This window comes from Hevea brasiliensis, chromosome 1 (genome assembly GCF_030052815.1).
Source record: "Hevea brasiliensis isolate MT/VB/25A 57/8 chromosome 1, ASM3005281v1, whole genome shotgun sequence".
In the NCBI taxonomy this organism is placed as follows: domain Eukaryota; kingdom Viridiplantae; phylum Streptophyta; class Magnoliopsida; order Malpighiales; family Euphorbiaceae; genus Hevea; species Hevea brasiliensis.
Window position 1 is genome coordinate 112,345,618 of NC_079493.1, and position 15,044 is coordinate 112,360,661.

A 15,044-nucleotide genomic window follows, 5' to 3' on the forward strand; every position below is an offset into this window, starting at 1 on the left:
CTTAAAGAGTTAATGGTTTGAGCAATGACTTTATCAAGAAACTTGAGCAAGTTGCAATTGCAAATCAAACTGATTTGAATCTTAGTTGATAATTATGTTAGATGCTCAAACATGGTAAAAGAATTATCTAAATTAGACATCACATCCCCATTAGACTATTTTCGTTGGCTCAGGAGCTTAAAAAAAAACTAAGAAATATTGGAAAATAAACTAGGGGTGGCAATTTTAGACACAACCTATGAATATGATACAAACACGATATGAAAATAGAAGAACTGGGCTGGGCTTATTCGTATTGTGTCAAAATCGTGTCGACTTATTTATAACAAGCCAATAATTGTGTGATGTCGCGGATTGACTGTTAACCCGATTTGACACGTTTTATTATTCGTGCCACATGTTGACCTGCGACCCGTTAACCCATTTTAACACACAAACTTGTCAAACCTGTTTTGACCCATCAACCTGTTTGACTGATTAACCTAAAAATTATATTATTAAAAACTAATGAATTAGTAAATATAAACTTATTTATTTATTATATTAAAGGTTTATTGTAGTTGATTTTTATTTTCTTTATAAAAATTTATTTTATTTATGAATTTATATAACAATTTAAAAATTATATTGTTTTACAAGTTTTTTTTTTAATTTTGTTAGAATATTAATTAGCTAAATTTTGAAATATTGCTTGTTTGTTTAATATTAAATTCGATATTTTAATACATATTAAATTTATGTATATTAAAATTTATATATAAAATTTAAGTAATATATTGATTTACAAAGATTAAAAATATTGAATCATGTCAAAACATGTCAAATAAGTTATATTGGTTGTGTCAAATTGTGTTAAATAGGTCAAGTTGTGTCAAATCATGCCAAATGAGTTATTCGTATTATATCATATTAAATGGGTTGTGTCGTGTCAAATTAAGCCAACATGATTTAATATTAATTTTGTCGTGCAACCCATATAATAAAATGGTATGTTTAGAATTAACACGATTCATTAATCATTCGTGTTTGTGTCAACCTTTAATCATGTCGTGTTCATACCAACCCTTAACAATGAAAAAATAATTCCTCTTTTCTCCTATAACTTGAAAGGAGTTAGATATTAAAAGAAAATAAAACCTTCAGAAATCATGTCAGTGGCATCATCTTCAACATTTACCCTAAGAAAGGACAAAAGAGAAAGAAACTTTGACAAATTTTTAATATAACAGAATGCAAATCAATCAATTGAAAATTTATTTGAGCCTTAAAACACTTAGTTGACAATTGTGTTGGATAAATTTTGACAACTGTCCCTGAACTTATATAGTATAACATTATAGTCCCTCAACTTAAAAATATAATATAAAACCCCTTTAACTTTCAAATTTTGCACAGTAAAATCTCTCTAACCTCTAATTGTCTGTTTTTCAGTTAGACACTGACCTAAACAGTTCTAGCGTGGAGCTTAGTCAATATTTCTCTTTTTTCTCTCAAGTTATGTATAAATTGAATCATTTTTCTCACTGTAAATAGAATAATTTTTTAGGTATAGAGAGAATAATTTTACAATTTGAATAAGAAAAGAGAGAGAAATATTGACTAAGGGCCATGCGGGAGCTGTTCACATCAGTTTTTAACTGAAAAATCAGTAATTGAAAGTTAGAGGGATTTTACTGTGCAAAATTTGAAAGTTTAGGGGGTTTTATGTTACGTTTTAAAGTTTAAGGACTGTAGTATTATAATCATATAAGTTCAGCGATAGTTATTGAAATTTACCCCAATTGTGTTGGATGCTCAAAAATAGTAAAACAATCATCTAAAATAGTCATTGCATCCCTATTGGGTAAATATCATATGCGGTCACTCAACTTTATGAGTATTTTTATAAAAGTTATTGAACTTTAATTCATTTCATAAAACTCATTGAACTTCAATCTTATTTCATAAAAGTTACTATGATTGGAAATTAAAGGTTTTCAGGTTAACTTGCTAATCTATCAACTATTTTACAAATAAAATTACTTTATTTTATTAGTTTCTTTAAAAAAAAAAAAAATAGGATGCATAAAATGCATCAAACTACCCCCTTGGCCGTCAAACTCCTTTCCTTTCTCTGTTTTTTTTTCCACTAACAACTACTAGTTAGGTAATTTTATTTATAAAATAGTTAACGAATCAGCTGGCTAATCTCAAAACCGTTAATTTCTGGTTACTGTGACTTTTATAAAATCAAATTGAAATTCAGTGAATTTTATGAAAGAAATTAAAGTTTAATGACTTTTATGAAAATATTTATAAAGTTAAGTGACTGCTTATAATAATTACCCTATCTCGGATAAATTTTGATAACTATCCCTGAACTTATCTAGTTGTGACATTATAGTCCCTTAACTTAAAAATGTAACATAAAACTCCATCAATTATCGAATTTTGCACAGTAAAATCCCTCAAACCTCCAATTACCAGTTTTTCAGTTAGACATTGACCTGGACAGTTCCAGCATGAAACTTAGTTAGTATTTCTCTTTTCTCTCTCAAGCTATGTGTAAATTGAATCATTTTTCTCTCTATAGATATAATAATTTTTCATGTATAAAGAGAAAAATTTTACACTTTGCACAAGAGATAAGAGAGAAATGTTGACTAAGTGTCATGCAGAAGCTATTCATATAAGTTTCTAATTGAAAAATCAGTAATTGAAAGTGAGAGGGATTTTACTGTACAAAATTTGAAAGTTTAGGGAGTTTTATGTTACATTTTAAAATTAAAGGACTGTAATGTTACAACTATAGAAGTTTAGGGACAGTTGTTGAAATTTATCCCCCCATCTCCATTAGACTATTTTTATTGGTTCAGGAGCTTGAAATAGAAACGCAGAGTATTTTCATTGATATTTATATCAGCTTTACAAAAGCAAAATTTTCATTGATATCTAAGCAAAAGCAAACACTTGTGAATTGTTAAGTGCATTCATTTAAGCTTATAAAAAAAAGTGCATTCATTTAAAGATCTAATATTCTAATTTGACTAGAGTAAAATGCTAACATCATAGCAGCACTTGTCATCTCCCCTCCTTGAGGGTAATTTTTTCTGTAAACTCTTAACTTCATCCTCAAATCTTCAAATGGCAAACTCTTAACTTCATCCTCAAATCTTCAAATGGATGCTCAAACGTCGTAAATGAATCATTAAAACTATGCATTCCCATTTCCATCAATTAGATTACTATTTTGAATTTAAGATATAAATATAAAAGATATATGTATTTAATAAATAAATTCTACTATACATATTGTATCATGAATATATAAATAGTACGTGGTACATGACAAGAAAAATCCTCTTAACATGATTTCTAGATTCAATCTAAAGGTTGGAAAATTAATCCATACTAATTTTTTGAGCACACGCTTTTCATGCTTTGAAATTTTGTTTATCAAATTTGCAATATTGAATGATCATTCTATTTATATATATTTGTTTGTGATAGCTAGGGTGACAAGTGTGAATTCTAAAGTAAGTCCAAGTTAAAATATTCCATTTATCTATAATAATATATATTTTTTTTGAATTGCAATAGCATTTGCGTTATCAAGGCCCATAGGGCAAACTTACATAAAATGGGCCTACGATCAAAACATAAGAAAAGAGACCTAAAACGAGCTCAGTACAAACCCAACACAAACCTGCATGAAACTTAGCCCAGCTCTTACCCAAAAAAACCTAAGCACGTAGGAAAACAAACCACCCTTTTCACTGCAGTGCTGCCGACATGAAGGAGAGGACCCAGCCACCTACTCAAAAAGCAGTGCCTCACCTATGTTTGTACACCATCAACAGTCAGGAGAGTGACATCGTAGAGCTCATCGGCCTTCCAATCTCTTTTAGCCTTTAGGGCCAGCCTTCAGACATAGAGGAAAGGCTATGAAAACCCAGAAGTTTCTGACATCAAATCCATGCTTAGACACTCCCACAGAGCATCAGTAGCCTCTAAACCCATTTCCAACAAACCAAGAAGAGATCCAAACACTCAGGCTCTCTTAAACACCTTGATAGATCTTCTGAATATATCCCTCACAATAAAGCCCCAAGATCAACAACCAAACCTAAAACCACACTATTCGTAAACCAGATAGGGAGGGGGAGAGAAGCCCAAAACGCTATCAGCATAACAAGCCTTCCCCTGCCCTCTGGACAGGGGATGTCGATTGAAACTCTAAGCTTGGCTGTACCGAGATCCAAAAAAACTAGAAGAAGAAACACAGAGAATTTCTCTCTCTACCCACTAGAGAGCTTCCTTGCCAAACCTTGTTTATTATGCTGGACCTTAGAATAATATGTTATATCAGACAGAGACAGCCTTTAAATTGAACCTGGAAATCTTGTTAAAAATAATATTTAAATAGGTGAAATATAATATATTATTTTAATCTATTATATATATATATATATGAAATATTGGTATTGTCAGTAATTTTTTTAATTTTTATATTATTTATAAAAATATAAATAAAAATATATTTTTAGTGATAGCAGTTTATATTTGTCATTAATATCATAAATTAGTGACGAAATTCGTCTTAGCTATAATATATCAGTCCCGAGAAGTTATTCTATATAAAATTATTGCTAAATAATTTTAATAACAAATTATCCATCCTAATATTTTTAATAATAAGAAGTTATTTAATATAAATTTATTATTAATAATTGCTAAATTTATAAATAATTTCAAATTTTAATATTATTATAATTAATTACTATAAATTAAATTTTTAATATTATTTTAATAGTAATAGTATTTTGCTAAAAATCTTATTGTAATTCTAATTTTTAATTTTATAAGCATTGTTTTCAGATCCGACCAGATCTAAAAAGCAGTGAAGGCAGATGATTAATAGTCTAAGTTTCAGCAGAGATTGAACCAAGGTTGAATAAGACTATAGCATAAAATTTTACATAATAATGTTATCAATTTAATATAAATTATTATTTTCAATATAAATGTCTATAAATTATATTTTACGTCATATTTAATTAAAAAAATAAACGTAATATATTATTCATATAAATTATATTTAAAATAAATTACCATAACATAATAATAACTTAAAAATTAAAGAACAAAAGAGTTTAGCACTTGAGTTGTATTTTTTAGTTTTTTAGAAGTATGTGTTTAACAAAATCACGTCATTTTGATTAAATTGATTGAATGAAAAAACAGTAATAATGAAGACCTACTTGACTTGTTAAATCCACAAAGGGTTGACAGACACCTGGCTCGTTTGTCAGGTTTTTTCCGGTTTTATTGATATGCAAGTTTTGAAGGTGCGCTGAACTATTTAATGAATTAGTTAATGATTTTCACGGTTCGACTGTCCGGGTTGGTTTAGGTTTCAAAACGATGTTTATAAGTATTATTAATTCTTTAAATATTATTTAGTTTATACAATAAAAATAATAAACAACATTAAAAATCGAATCTCATTTATACTATTTTTTTAATTATTTTAAATATTTATAAATTTATAATATTAAATTATAAAATTATTATTAAAAATTAATTATTTAATCAATATAATTATAAAATTATTATTAAAAATTAAATATTTAATTAATAAAAATTTTGTATTTATATCCATAGAAATAAAATTATAATCCTATTCAATGATAAATATTTTAATTATTATAAATTTGTAGCTGTTTTTTTTAAATATTAATAATAGATAGTTTTTACATTTACATACTCTATTTTCATATAATAAGACTTAGACTTAATTAACTTTAAAATGTAATGTGATTTTTTTCTTTCTTCACTAAATTTTTATATGTCTTTTTGTTTCTCTAATTGAAAAAAAAATCTATTTATAAGTCTTTAAATTTTTTTTTGAGTTTTTATGTCATTGATATTATTCTCACGAGGTGAGTTGCATGTGAATGTGATTACTAGGTTTTTGTTACTATTACCAATATCAAATAAAATCAATATTTCTACAAATTAAATTATATTTATATAGACTAGGACTTATTGATTTTCCATTTTTTTATATATAATATTGATGCATCTTCTAATAATTGAGATGATTAATATCATTTTTATATAAAAAAGGTGCATTTTACATGTGATTATAGAGATTTTGATTTTCTTGAGTCTATTTAGTTTAAATGTATATTAATTATAATTTGTTAATATCGTTATGTGCATGAACATATTTTTTATTTTTAATTTATTAGATAATTATAGTTAGGTTGTTGATTTTAATTATAAGGTTATAAGAAAGTCTAAATATATTTTTTCATGTATTTATGTGAAAAGTTATGTTTCTTTTAATATTAATTTTAAATTGTTATGTTTTAGATTTTTAAAATAACAAAATGAAAGAAAGGTATGATAAAGAAAAGAAGAAAAAAAAATTTATAACTTGAGAGTACTAATTATACAATTAATAAGAATTAATTAAAAATTCATGATTAAATTTATATTTTAATCTATAATAATGTATTTTAACATATATAAAATAATGTATAATTTAAAAAATAAAAATTCTTATTAAACATATTAAATAAGTTTTAAAATTATTTGTATTAAACGATATGACAATATAAAAATTTTAAGATATTTATATAATAAAAATGAAAATTTTATAATGATAATATACTAAACTATAAAATATATTTTAAAAATACTTTATTTTCTAATTTTATAAATAATTTTCTTTCACATTAATCTAGTTATTATTTTAAATTAAAAAAATGTAGGCAAATAAAACTTGTTTTTAAAAAAATAAAATAATAAAATTTTAACAAATTTAATTCAATTAACTAATTTGTATTTTTATTATTTTATTTTAATTTTTAAATATCTTCACACATTTATATTTTTTATATTACGTTTAATTTTATAATTATATTATTTTTACATATAGCACATACATTCATAAAATATGATCCAATAAAAAATATAATAATTTTAAATTAATAAACATTTTTATTAGACAATTAATTAAAATAACATTTAAATTAATATTTTAATTTAAATAATTAAATATAATGTTTATAATATTATGATAATATTATATCATATATAAAAAATTAACAATTATATATAAAAAAAATTAAATCACGAATATAAATAACAACAACAATAACATATAATGCATGTTTTAGAAAAGACTAGCAAGACAAACTTTTAAATGGGTAAAAATACCCTTATTTATTTTGTATAATTGCTCAATTTAAATACTATAAAAATATTAATTACTTAATTAGTATAGAAACTCAATTGAATAAAATTTTAGGAACACTAATCTAACAGGAAGGCTACTAACGTTAAGGATTTTTATATTTCTATTTACAAAATATAATCAGATTACAAATTAAAAACCAAAAAAAGATAAAAAGCTAATTGATCTTCCATAAAAAAAATCGTAAAAAAAAAAATTCCGTTTAAAAAACAAAAGCCTTTTTTTTTTAACGTTTAATAGATAAATTATAATAAGTAAATTTGTCATAACGAGGGTTCACTTCTATTTAATTACATTAAATAAAAAGATTGAAAGATGCATTAGGTATATATAAAAAAATTCGTCCTTATAACTAGGGTGTACATTACTCTATTATAATTGAATAATTGAATCAAATTGATGAAATTTGATTATTTTGATAATAATAAATTTGATGAGATTTAATTTTAATTGATAATATTAAAAATTTTTAGTTTTCGATTAGCTATTCAATTACCTTTATTTGGTAACTAAACTAATTAAATTTATATTAATTATAATTTTGTTAATAATATATTATTTATAAATATTATTTTTAATTTTTTAATAATATTTAACTTATAATTATCTTTTTATTAATATTAAATCATATTTATTATTTTTTATAAATAAAAATTATAAATATATATATATATATATATATTCCAGTTAATTCATGGGTAAATTTCAATAACTATCCATGAACTTATATAGTTGTAATTAAACTTTAAAACGTAACATAAAAACCCCTAAATTTTTAAATTTTACACAGTAAAATTCATCTAACTTTCAATTACTGATTTTTCAGGTGAAAACTGATTTGAACAGCTTTCGTATGGCTTTTAGTCAACATTTCTCTCTCTTCTCTTATTCAAATTGTAAAATTATTCTTTCTGCACCTGAAAAATCATTCTATTTACAGTGAGAAAAATGATTCAATTTACACATAACTTGAGAGAGAAAATAAAAATATTGACTAAGCTCTACGCTAGAACTGTTCAGGTCAGCGTCTAACTGAAAAAGCAACAATTAGAGGTTCGAGAGATTTTACTGTGCAAAATTTAAAAATTGAAGGGGCTTTATGTTACATTTTTAAGTTGAAGGACTATAATATTATACTAGATAAGTTTAGAGACGGTTGTCAAAATTTATCCGTTAATTTGGTTATAACTGACCGAATATCTTTGATTTTGGTTAATTTTAATTTTCCTTCAGTTTCGATTTGATTAATAATTTTACAGTATATTAACAATTCAATTAATTAAAAATTCAGTTTATTTCGGTTACCTAGTACTTACCCCTACTATTTACAAGTAAAAAAAATTCATTATTTAATAAAAAATTTCAACAAAAAGATAGACTAATAATCAAAATCAAAGTTAGAGATTATAAAATATTTCTAAAACTATAAAAATTAAATTATAAATATTCTATGAGCCTTTGGGCTTCATATCGGTTGTGAACGTGTGTGTGTGGGTTCATAAGCATTGCTAAGACTCCTCTCAGTCAATAATTACCTGGGAGTGAATGTTGGTACAGTAAGTCTTACGTTCTCATGTGTATGTGTGTTTCACGAAAGAAAAAGCTAAAACCTGAGAGGATGAGACGAATGTCCGATGTGGCCCAGTGGTTGAGATTCGCGAGTTAACGGGCGTGTCTATTAGGGGTGCTTAGTGAGGCTGAGCCTTCGGGCTTTCACATCGGTTATGGACGTGTGTGTGTGGGTTCATAAGTGTTGCCAAGGCTCCTCTTAATCAGTAATTGCTTGGAAGTGAGTGTTGGTATAGTAAGTCTTATGTTCTCATGTATGCTTGCATTTCACGAAAGGAAAAAATTATAAATATTCTATAACTTATAAATTAAATTATACTTTAACCTTAAAAATGATAATTAGCTAATGACTCATTACATTGTCTTAAATTGTACTTTAACATTAAAAATGATAATTAGCTAATGACTCATTAAATTAACTTTTAACTTAAAAAGTCAAATATCCTTTGATTCATTTACCATCCTTAATTAATAATTATTGTACTGGATTATCTTCAGTGGATATTTTGAACAGTTGAAAGAAAACTGAAATATCACTTTAACGGTGCGTTTGCCACTTTTGCAAAACACGTTTTAAATTCCAGTCATTAGCTAATGCCTGCAGCTTTCAGAAATCAAATTGCTTTCCAAGCTCTCTGCTTCAACTTACCCATTTCAACCAATTCCGCAGGTATTCTCTCCTTCTTTTTCAAAACCTCTTCCTTCTCTGCTGCAGCGTCCTCTCGCTTCTTCATGTGCGAGATTTGGACGTCTTGGCTATTTCACAAGCAGCTATCTTGCGATATCTATTATGTATGGATACACATTCCGGACTCTTACTTCTAATCACAACGATCGGCACCCAATTCTCCCTCCACATCACTTAGATCAGATCAGCACTGGAATTGACAAGATATCTGGCAAAAATGGTGCATTTTGGCTCGAGCTAATTTAGATATTTGATTGATTTTTGTTTTTCTTTGGGTGCCACGTATGCTTTTCTCTTAAGTGGACGAGTATGGCAGCCTGATAGAATTGGTGTAAAAACAATTCGTATACGACTGGATGTTTCCATATAGGATGTCTTAGTGGCTAAGAATTCATGGGTCTCAATTCATGAATAAATTTCAACAATTGTCCCTGAATTTATATAGTTGTAATACTAGAGTCCTTTAACTTTAAAATGTAACATAAAACTCCCTAAATTTTCAAATTTTACGCAGTAAAATTTCTCAGACTTTCCATTACTAATTTTTCAGTTAAAAACTAATGTGAATACCTCCTGCATGGCACTTAGTTAACATTTTTCTCTCCTCTTTTATGCAAAGTGTAAAATTATTCTTTTTACTCATGAAAAATTATTCTATCTATAGAGAGAAGAAGGATTCAATTCACATATAGCTTAAGAGAAAAAAGAGAAATACTGATTAAGTTCCATGCTGGAACTGTCTAGGTCAGCGTCTAACTGAAAAACTGGTAATTGGAGGTTAGAAGGATTTTACTGTGTAAAATTTGAAAGTTAATGGGGTTTTATGTTACATTTTTAAGTTGAGGGATTGTTGTCAAAATTTATCCCTCAATTCATATATCTAGTGAGAAGTGGGATTTCTTCTAAAGCTTAAGACTCTCTCTTCTTCTAGCTATCTACCATGGTTGTTGATTTTCTGCCTAAAGATTTGGTACTCAACATCTTATTTAGATTACCCGTCATTTCTCTTCAGATTTAGGTGCGTTTGTAAATCTTGGTGTGCTCTCTTTTCTGATCCAAATTTTATATATAAAAACCCACTATGATTCTGAAGATTTGAATGCCAATCCCCCTATCCTTGTCAAACGTTAGAATTATGACTCCAGGGATTTTGTTTTTTTTTTTCTTCCTTCCTCTCCCGCGATACTATTGTGAAAATCACACCTACGTAAATTAAACAATATAAAATTTAACGTGGTTCGGCGTAAGTCTATCCCACCAACAAATCTATTATAAAGGAAAAATAATTACAATCACTAATTATTCTTCTCATCCTTACAAGTTACCCAAATAAAACTCACAAAATTCAACACACTTCTCAATTTTGTGAGCTCTTTACAAGATAACATAATGGCCAACTAACTATTCATATATATAGGTCACTAAAACTTAGTCCTTTTTGATATTCTAATTTATTAAATTTCATAATTTAAATCCTACTAAACTTTTATTTTATTTAATTTCCTAATTCTAATTTAACTTAGACTCTAACAATCTCCACCTTCAAGAAAAATAGAATTAGTTTTCACAACTTCTACAAAAGTTAACTTTCGCTTGGGTGCTTCCTTGGACTCTTGATTGTTGATGTTGCCTTTTGCCTTGTATTCTTCCAATCAATGTGCTTCCTTTCAATTTGTAGAAATTCTTTATACCAATCTTTTCACTCTTTATGATTACAAGAGCACCTCGACTTACTCTTATGACTCCACTATGAATTGAATACTCATAACTCAAAGAATCTAACTTACCTAAGAAAATTAAATTCCTGTGTTATTTTAGGAACATACCTTACTCCATCTAACAATTTCATACGATCACCATGTAATTTGATCTTCACTCTTCTAACACCATGAATCTCCATCTTGTTCCCATTGGCTAGCTTCACTTTTTCTCATTTCTTTTCTTCAATAACATCAAACCACTCATTCTTTAAGCATATATGAAATAGGCAAGAAAAATCCATTAACCACTCATCTTATAATGGATATTTTGACTTTTCCTTATCATCATCCACATTCAAACATTCACCGTCAATACTATCATTCATTGTAATTGCAGTAGTTCCTTTTTTTTTTTTTCGTGACTCTTCTTGAATTGTCTAAACTCTGTAAGATCTTCCTTCATGTTCATACAATGTATTAAATGTGGTCCTTCTCATGACAGAAATAGTATTCTCTATTTTTAAGGTCTACTCATGGTCTCGAGATCGATCTACTATTCTTTCTTCGATTGTTTCCACGTGGATTGCTTCTACCACTACTAGAACCAGCAATAAAAGCTCCACCTTCATTACTACTACCTATCTTCTTAAACTTCTTATCATCCAAGATAACTACGGTAACCTCTTTCACCTTCAAAGTCTCCTTTCTAATTGTTAGGACTGTCACTAAGCTTTTATAAGATTGTGGGAGAGAGGTTAGAAGTAAGAGAACTTTATCTTCATTATCTACCTTTATACCAACACCAGCTAATTGGGTAATTAATTTATTAAAAACATTAAGGTGTTCCCATACATTAATACCTTCATTCATTCTGAGTTGGCACAACTCCTTCAAGTATAAGTAATTTGTGAGTGACTTTGACATGTATAGGTTCTCCAATTTCTTTCACAAAACAATTAACGAGGTCTCCTCCAAGACATTATACTTCACATCAGGTGTTAATGTCAATCTAATCATACTCATTGCCCTTTGTTGAAGCTCCTCCCAATCATCATCTTTCATGGTTGCCAATTGCTTTTTATTCAATGCTTTGATTAATCCCTATTGTACAAGGACATCCTTTATAGTGCTTTGCCATAGATTGAATTTTTTTTTTCCCATTAAATGGCTCCATCTCAAATTTTGTGCTCACCATCTTTGACATCTCAAATCACAGCTCTGATACCATTTGTTGTGAAAATCATACCCACACAAATTAAGGAACACAAAATTTAATGTGGTTCGGCGTAAGTCTACTCTATCAACAAATCCACTGTAAAAGAAAAATAATTACAATCACTAATTATTTTTCTCACCCTTATAAGTCACCCAAATAAAACTCATGGAATTTGACACACCTCTCCATTTTGTGAGCTCTCTATAATACAATATAATGGCCAAACAACTATTTATATATATAGGCCAATAAAACCTAGTCCTTTTGGGATTTTAATTATTAAATTTCATAATTTAAAGTTTACTAAACTTCCTATTTTATCTAATTTCCTAATTCTAGTTTAACTTGGACTCTAACATATACATTTGACATGTCTGCTCCTTAGGAGATACCATATCCAAAAGATATAATTGAAAAATGTTCATTTATTGACATAGTTGGTTGTTGCTAAAATGGTTTAATTTGTCCTTGTTATGTATATTTCTTTGAGCGTTTGCTAAATGTATGGGATGATATTTATAACTATGAGAGTAATATTGTTCTTTGGAACCCTACAACCACCAAAACTAAGATCCTACCTCAATCCAATGTTTCGCATCCTCCTTTATATTCTATTTCATTGGAAATAGTAGAATTTGGATTTGACACAAGAACTAGTGATTGTAAAGCACTTAGGATTTTTGAATATTTATCTCTTAATTCCCAATGGGATTACTTGGTCAGGATATATAGCGTGAGGGATGATACATAGAGAAAAGTTAATGTCAATTTAAATTCTTGTCACTTGCCTTCTTATACATATGATGACATCTCTTATTATTATGGTAGAGGGCATACGGGTGCAAATGGTACATTTCATTGGTGTGCACAAGACGATAATTGGAAAGATGTAATCATTTCTTTTGAATTGAGCAAAGGATGCTATTAAAACAATAGCTCTACATGATGCTATCAGTTCTTGCAATTCTTGACGATAACTTTTTCCTTGAATTAGTATGTTGCTCTGTCCCTCTCTGATGATAATCATGTTGAGTTAAGGGTATTGCTTGAATATAGTGTTAAAGAGTCTTGGACTAAATTATTCACCATAGCATGGCCTTAAAATGTGAGCCAACCATTAGGATTGTCAAGTAACGGTAAGCTATTTTAGGGACTTAATTGTTTTTAGATTGAAAATAGAGATAATGGCATTTTAGTCATTTTTGCTAATATTAATAATAACTTAACAAAATTCTAACTATAGGGACTAAATTATAGGTGTTGTCAAATCTTAGGGACTAAATTGCTTAGTTTTACAAATCTAGGGACTAAGTTAGAAGTTTTATCAAATTTTAGAGACTAAATTATTTTTTACCCAAAATTCAAATATCCTTTAATTCGTTTACCATCCTATTAATAGCTTAATAAATACTGTAACACATCTGGTTTATGGTTTAAGAATTTAAATTGAATTTGAGAAGTCGTATAAAATATAAATAGGGGTAAGTGATTAAATTTTATAAATTATATCATTAGAAATAATAATAATAATAATAATAATAATAATAATAATAATAATAATAATAATAATAATATATTTCCTTATCATTGACCTTCTTATATAATATATATATTTTAAAATTTATATTATTTATAATATTACAAACTTTAATAAAAAATAAAAATAAAATGTTATTATAAAATAATAATTAAAAATAAAAATAATAAGATGAAAAGTAAAAAAAGTGTTATAAATAATTACAATAAAAGAAAAAAAACCTTTGTTCTAATTGTAAAAGGAAAAAAAAAGATTAAAAAGAAATTACAACTTGGTTTCAGGTTTCACTTCTAAATCACTCATTATAAAAAATGAAGACAGCATTTCTTTAGATATTCCAGCATAAGTGGCAACTGTTAAGAACCCCACTTCAAAGATAGTTTATGATTACAACCATGAGTGTTTCCCCTTAGGTGACCTCAGCAAATTGGCATTTGCATATTTTGTCCTTACTTGGTGGCCAGTTTGTATATGCTTCATTGATTAGTGTCTTTATCCTCAAGTTTGTGCTGAGCATGTCTGCTAGTAAGGATGTTCTTGCACTTACCTCCCTTGAGGTTGATCTCTTAGGCATTGAGCCAAGCAAGCCTATTTTCATTAGGCACCACTGTGATTGTTAAGTGGCATGGAAAGCCTGTTTTCATCAGGCACTGAACAGAAGAAGATGCAAAACTAGCTGATGCTACCGGTGGTCTTTGTTGTCTTGACCCTAATGATACGTAGACCTGCAATAAGAAAGAAGGATGAGGTAGATGGCTCCAATGCTCACTGGTAGGCCATTCCAATGCTCAAGTCAGAGATCTTAATTCTAGAGAGAGAGATTAGAAAATTCTTTAGTAACAAAGAATTGTAGAGATAGTAAGCATACCTGTTTCTTCTCTTTTAGTTGGTATTTATAGGCTTTTTTAGAAAATAGTCATTACTTTGTTTATGGCAGTGATCTTGACTAAATCTCTAAGGTGATTTCCATAAAATTTGCTCTCTACCGGATTGCATGCGTGATTATTGCTCAGTCTGTGAAATCCAATCTTTACCAATTACTGCAACTATTTATTCGGTATGGCTTCTGTTCGCTATTTTGGGCAAACAAA

The 15,044-nt window shown here is 27.6% G+C and overlaps 1 pseudogene; it reads left to right on the top strand.

Moving 5' to 3' along the window:
* The first annotated feature begins 10,440 nt into the window (after positions 1-10,440).
* LOC131179919 (F-box protein CPR1-like) lies at positions 10,441-13,566 on the top strand (annotated as a pseudogene).
* The last annotated feature ends 1,478 nt before the right edge of the window (positions 13,567-15,044 follow it).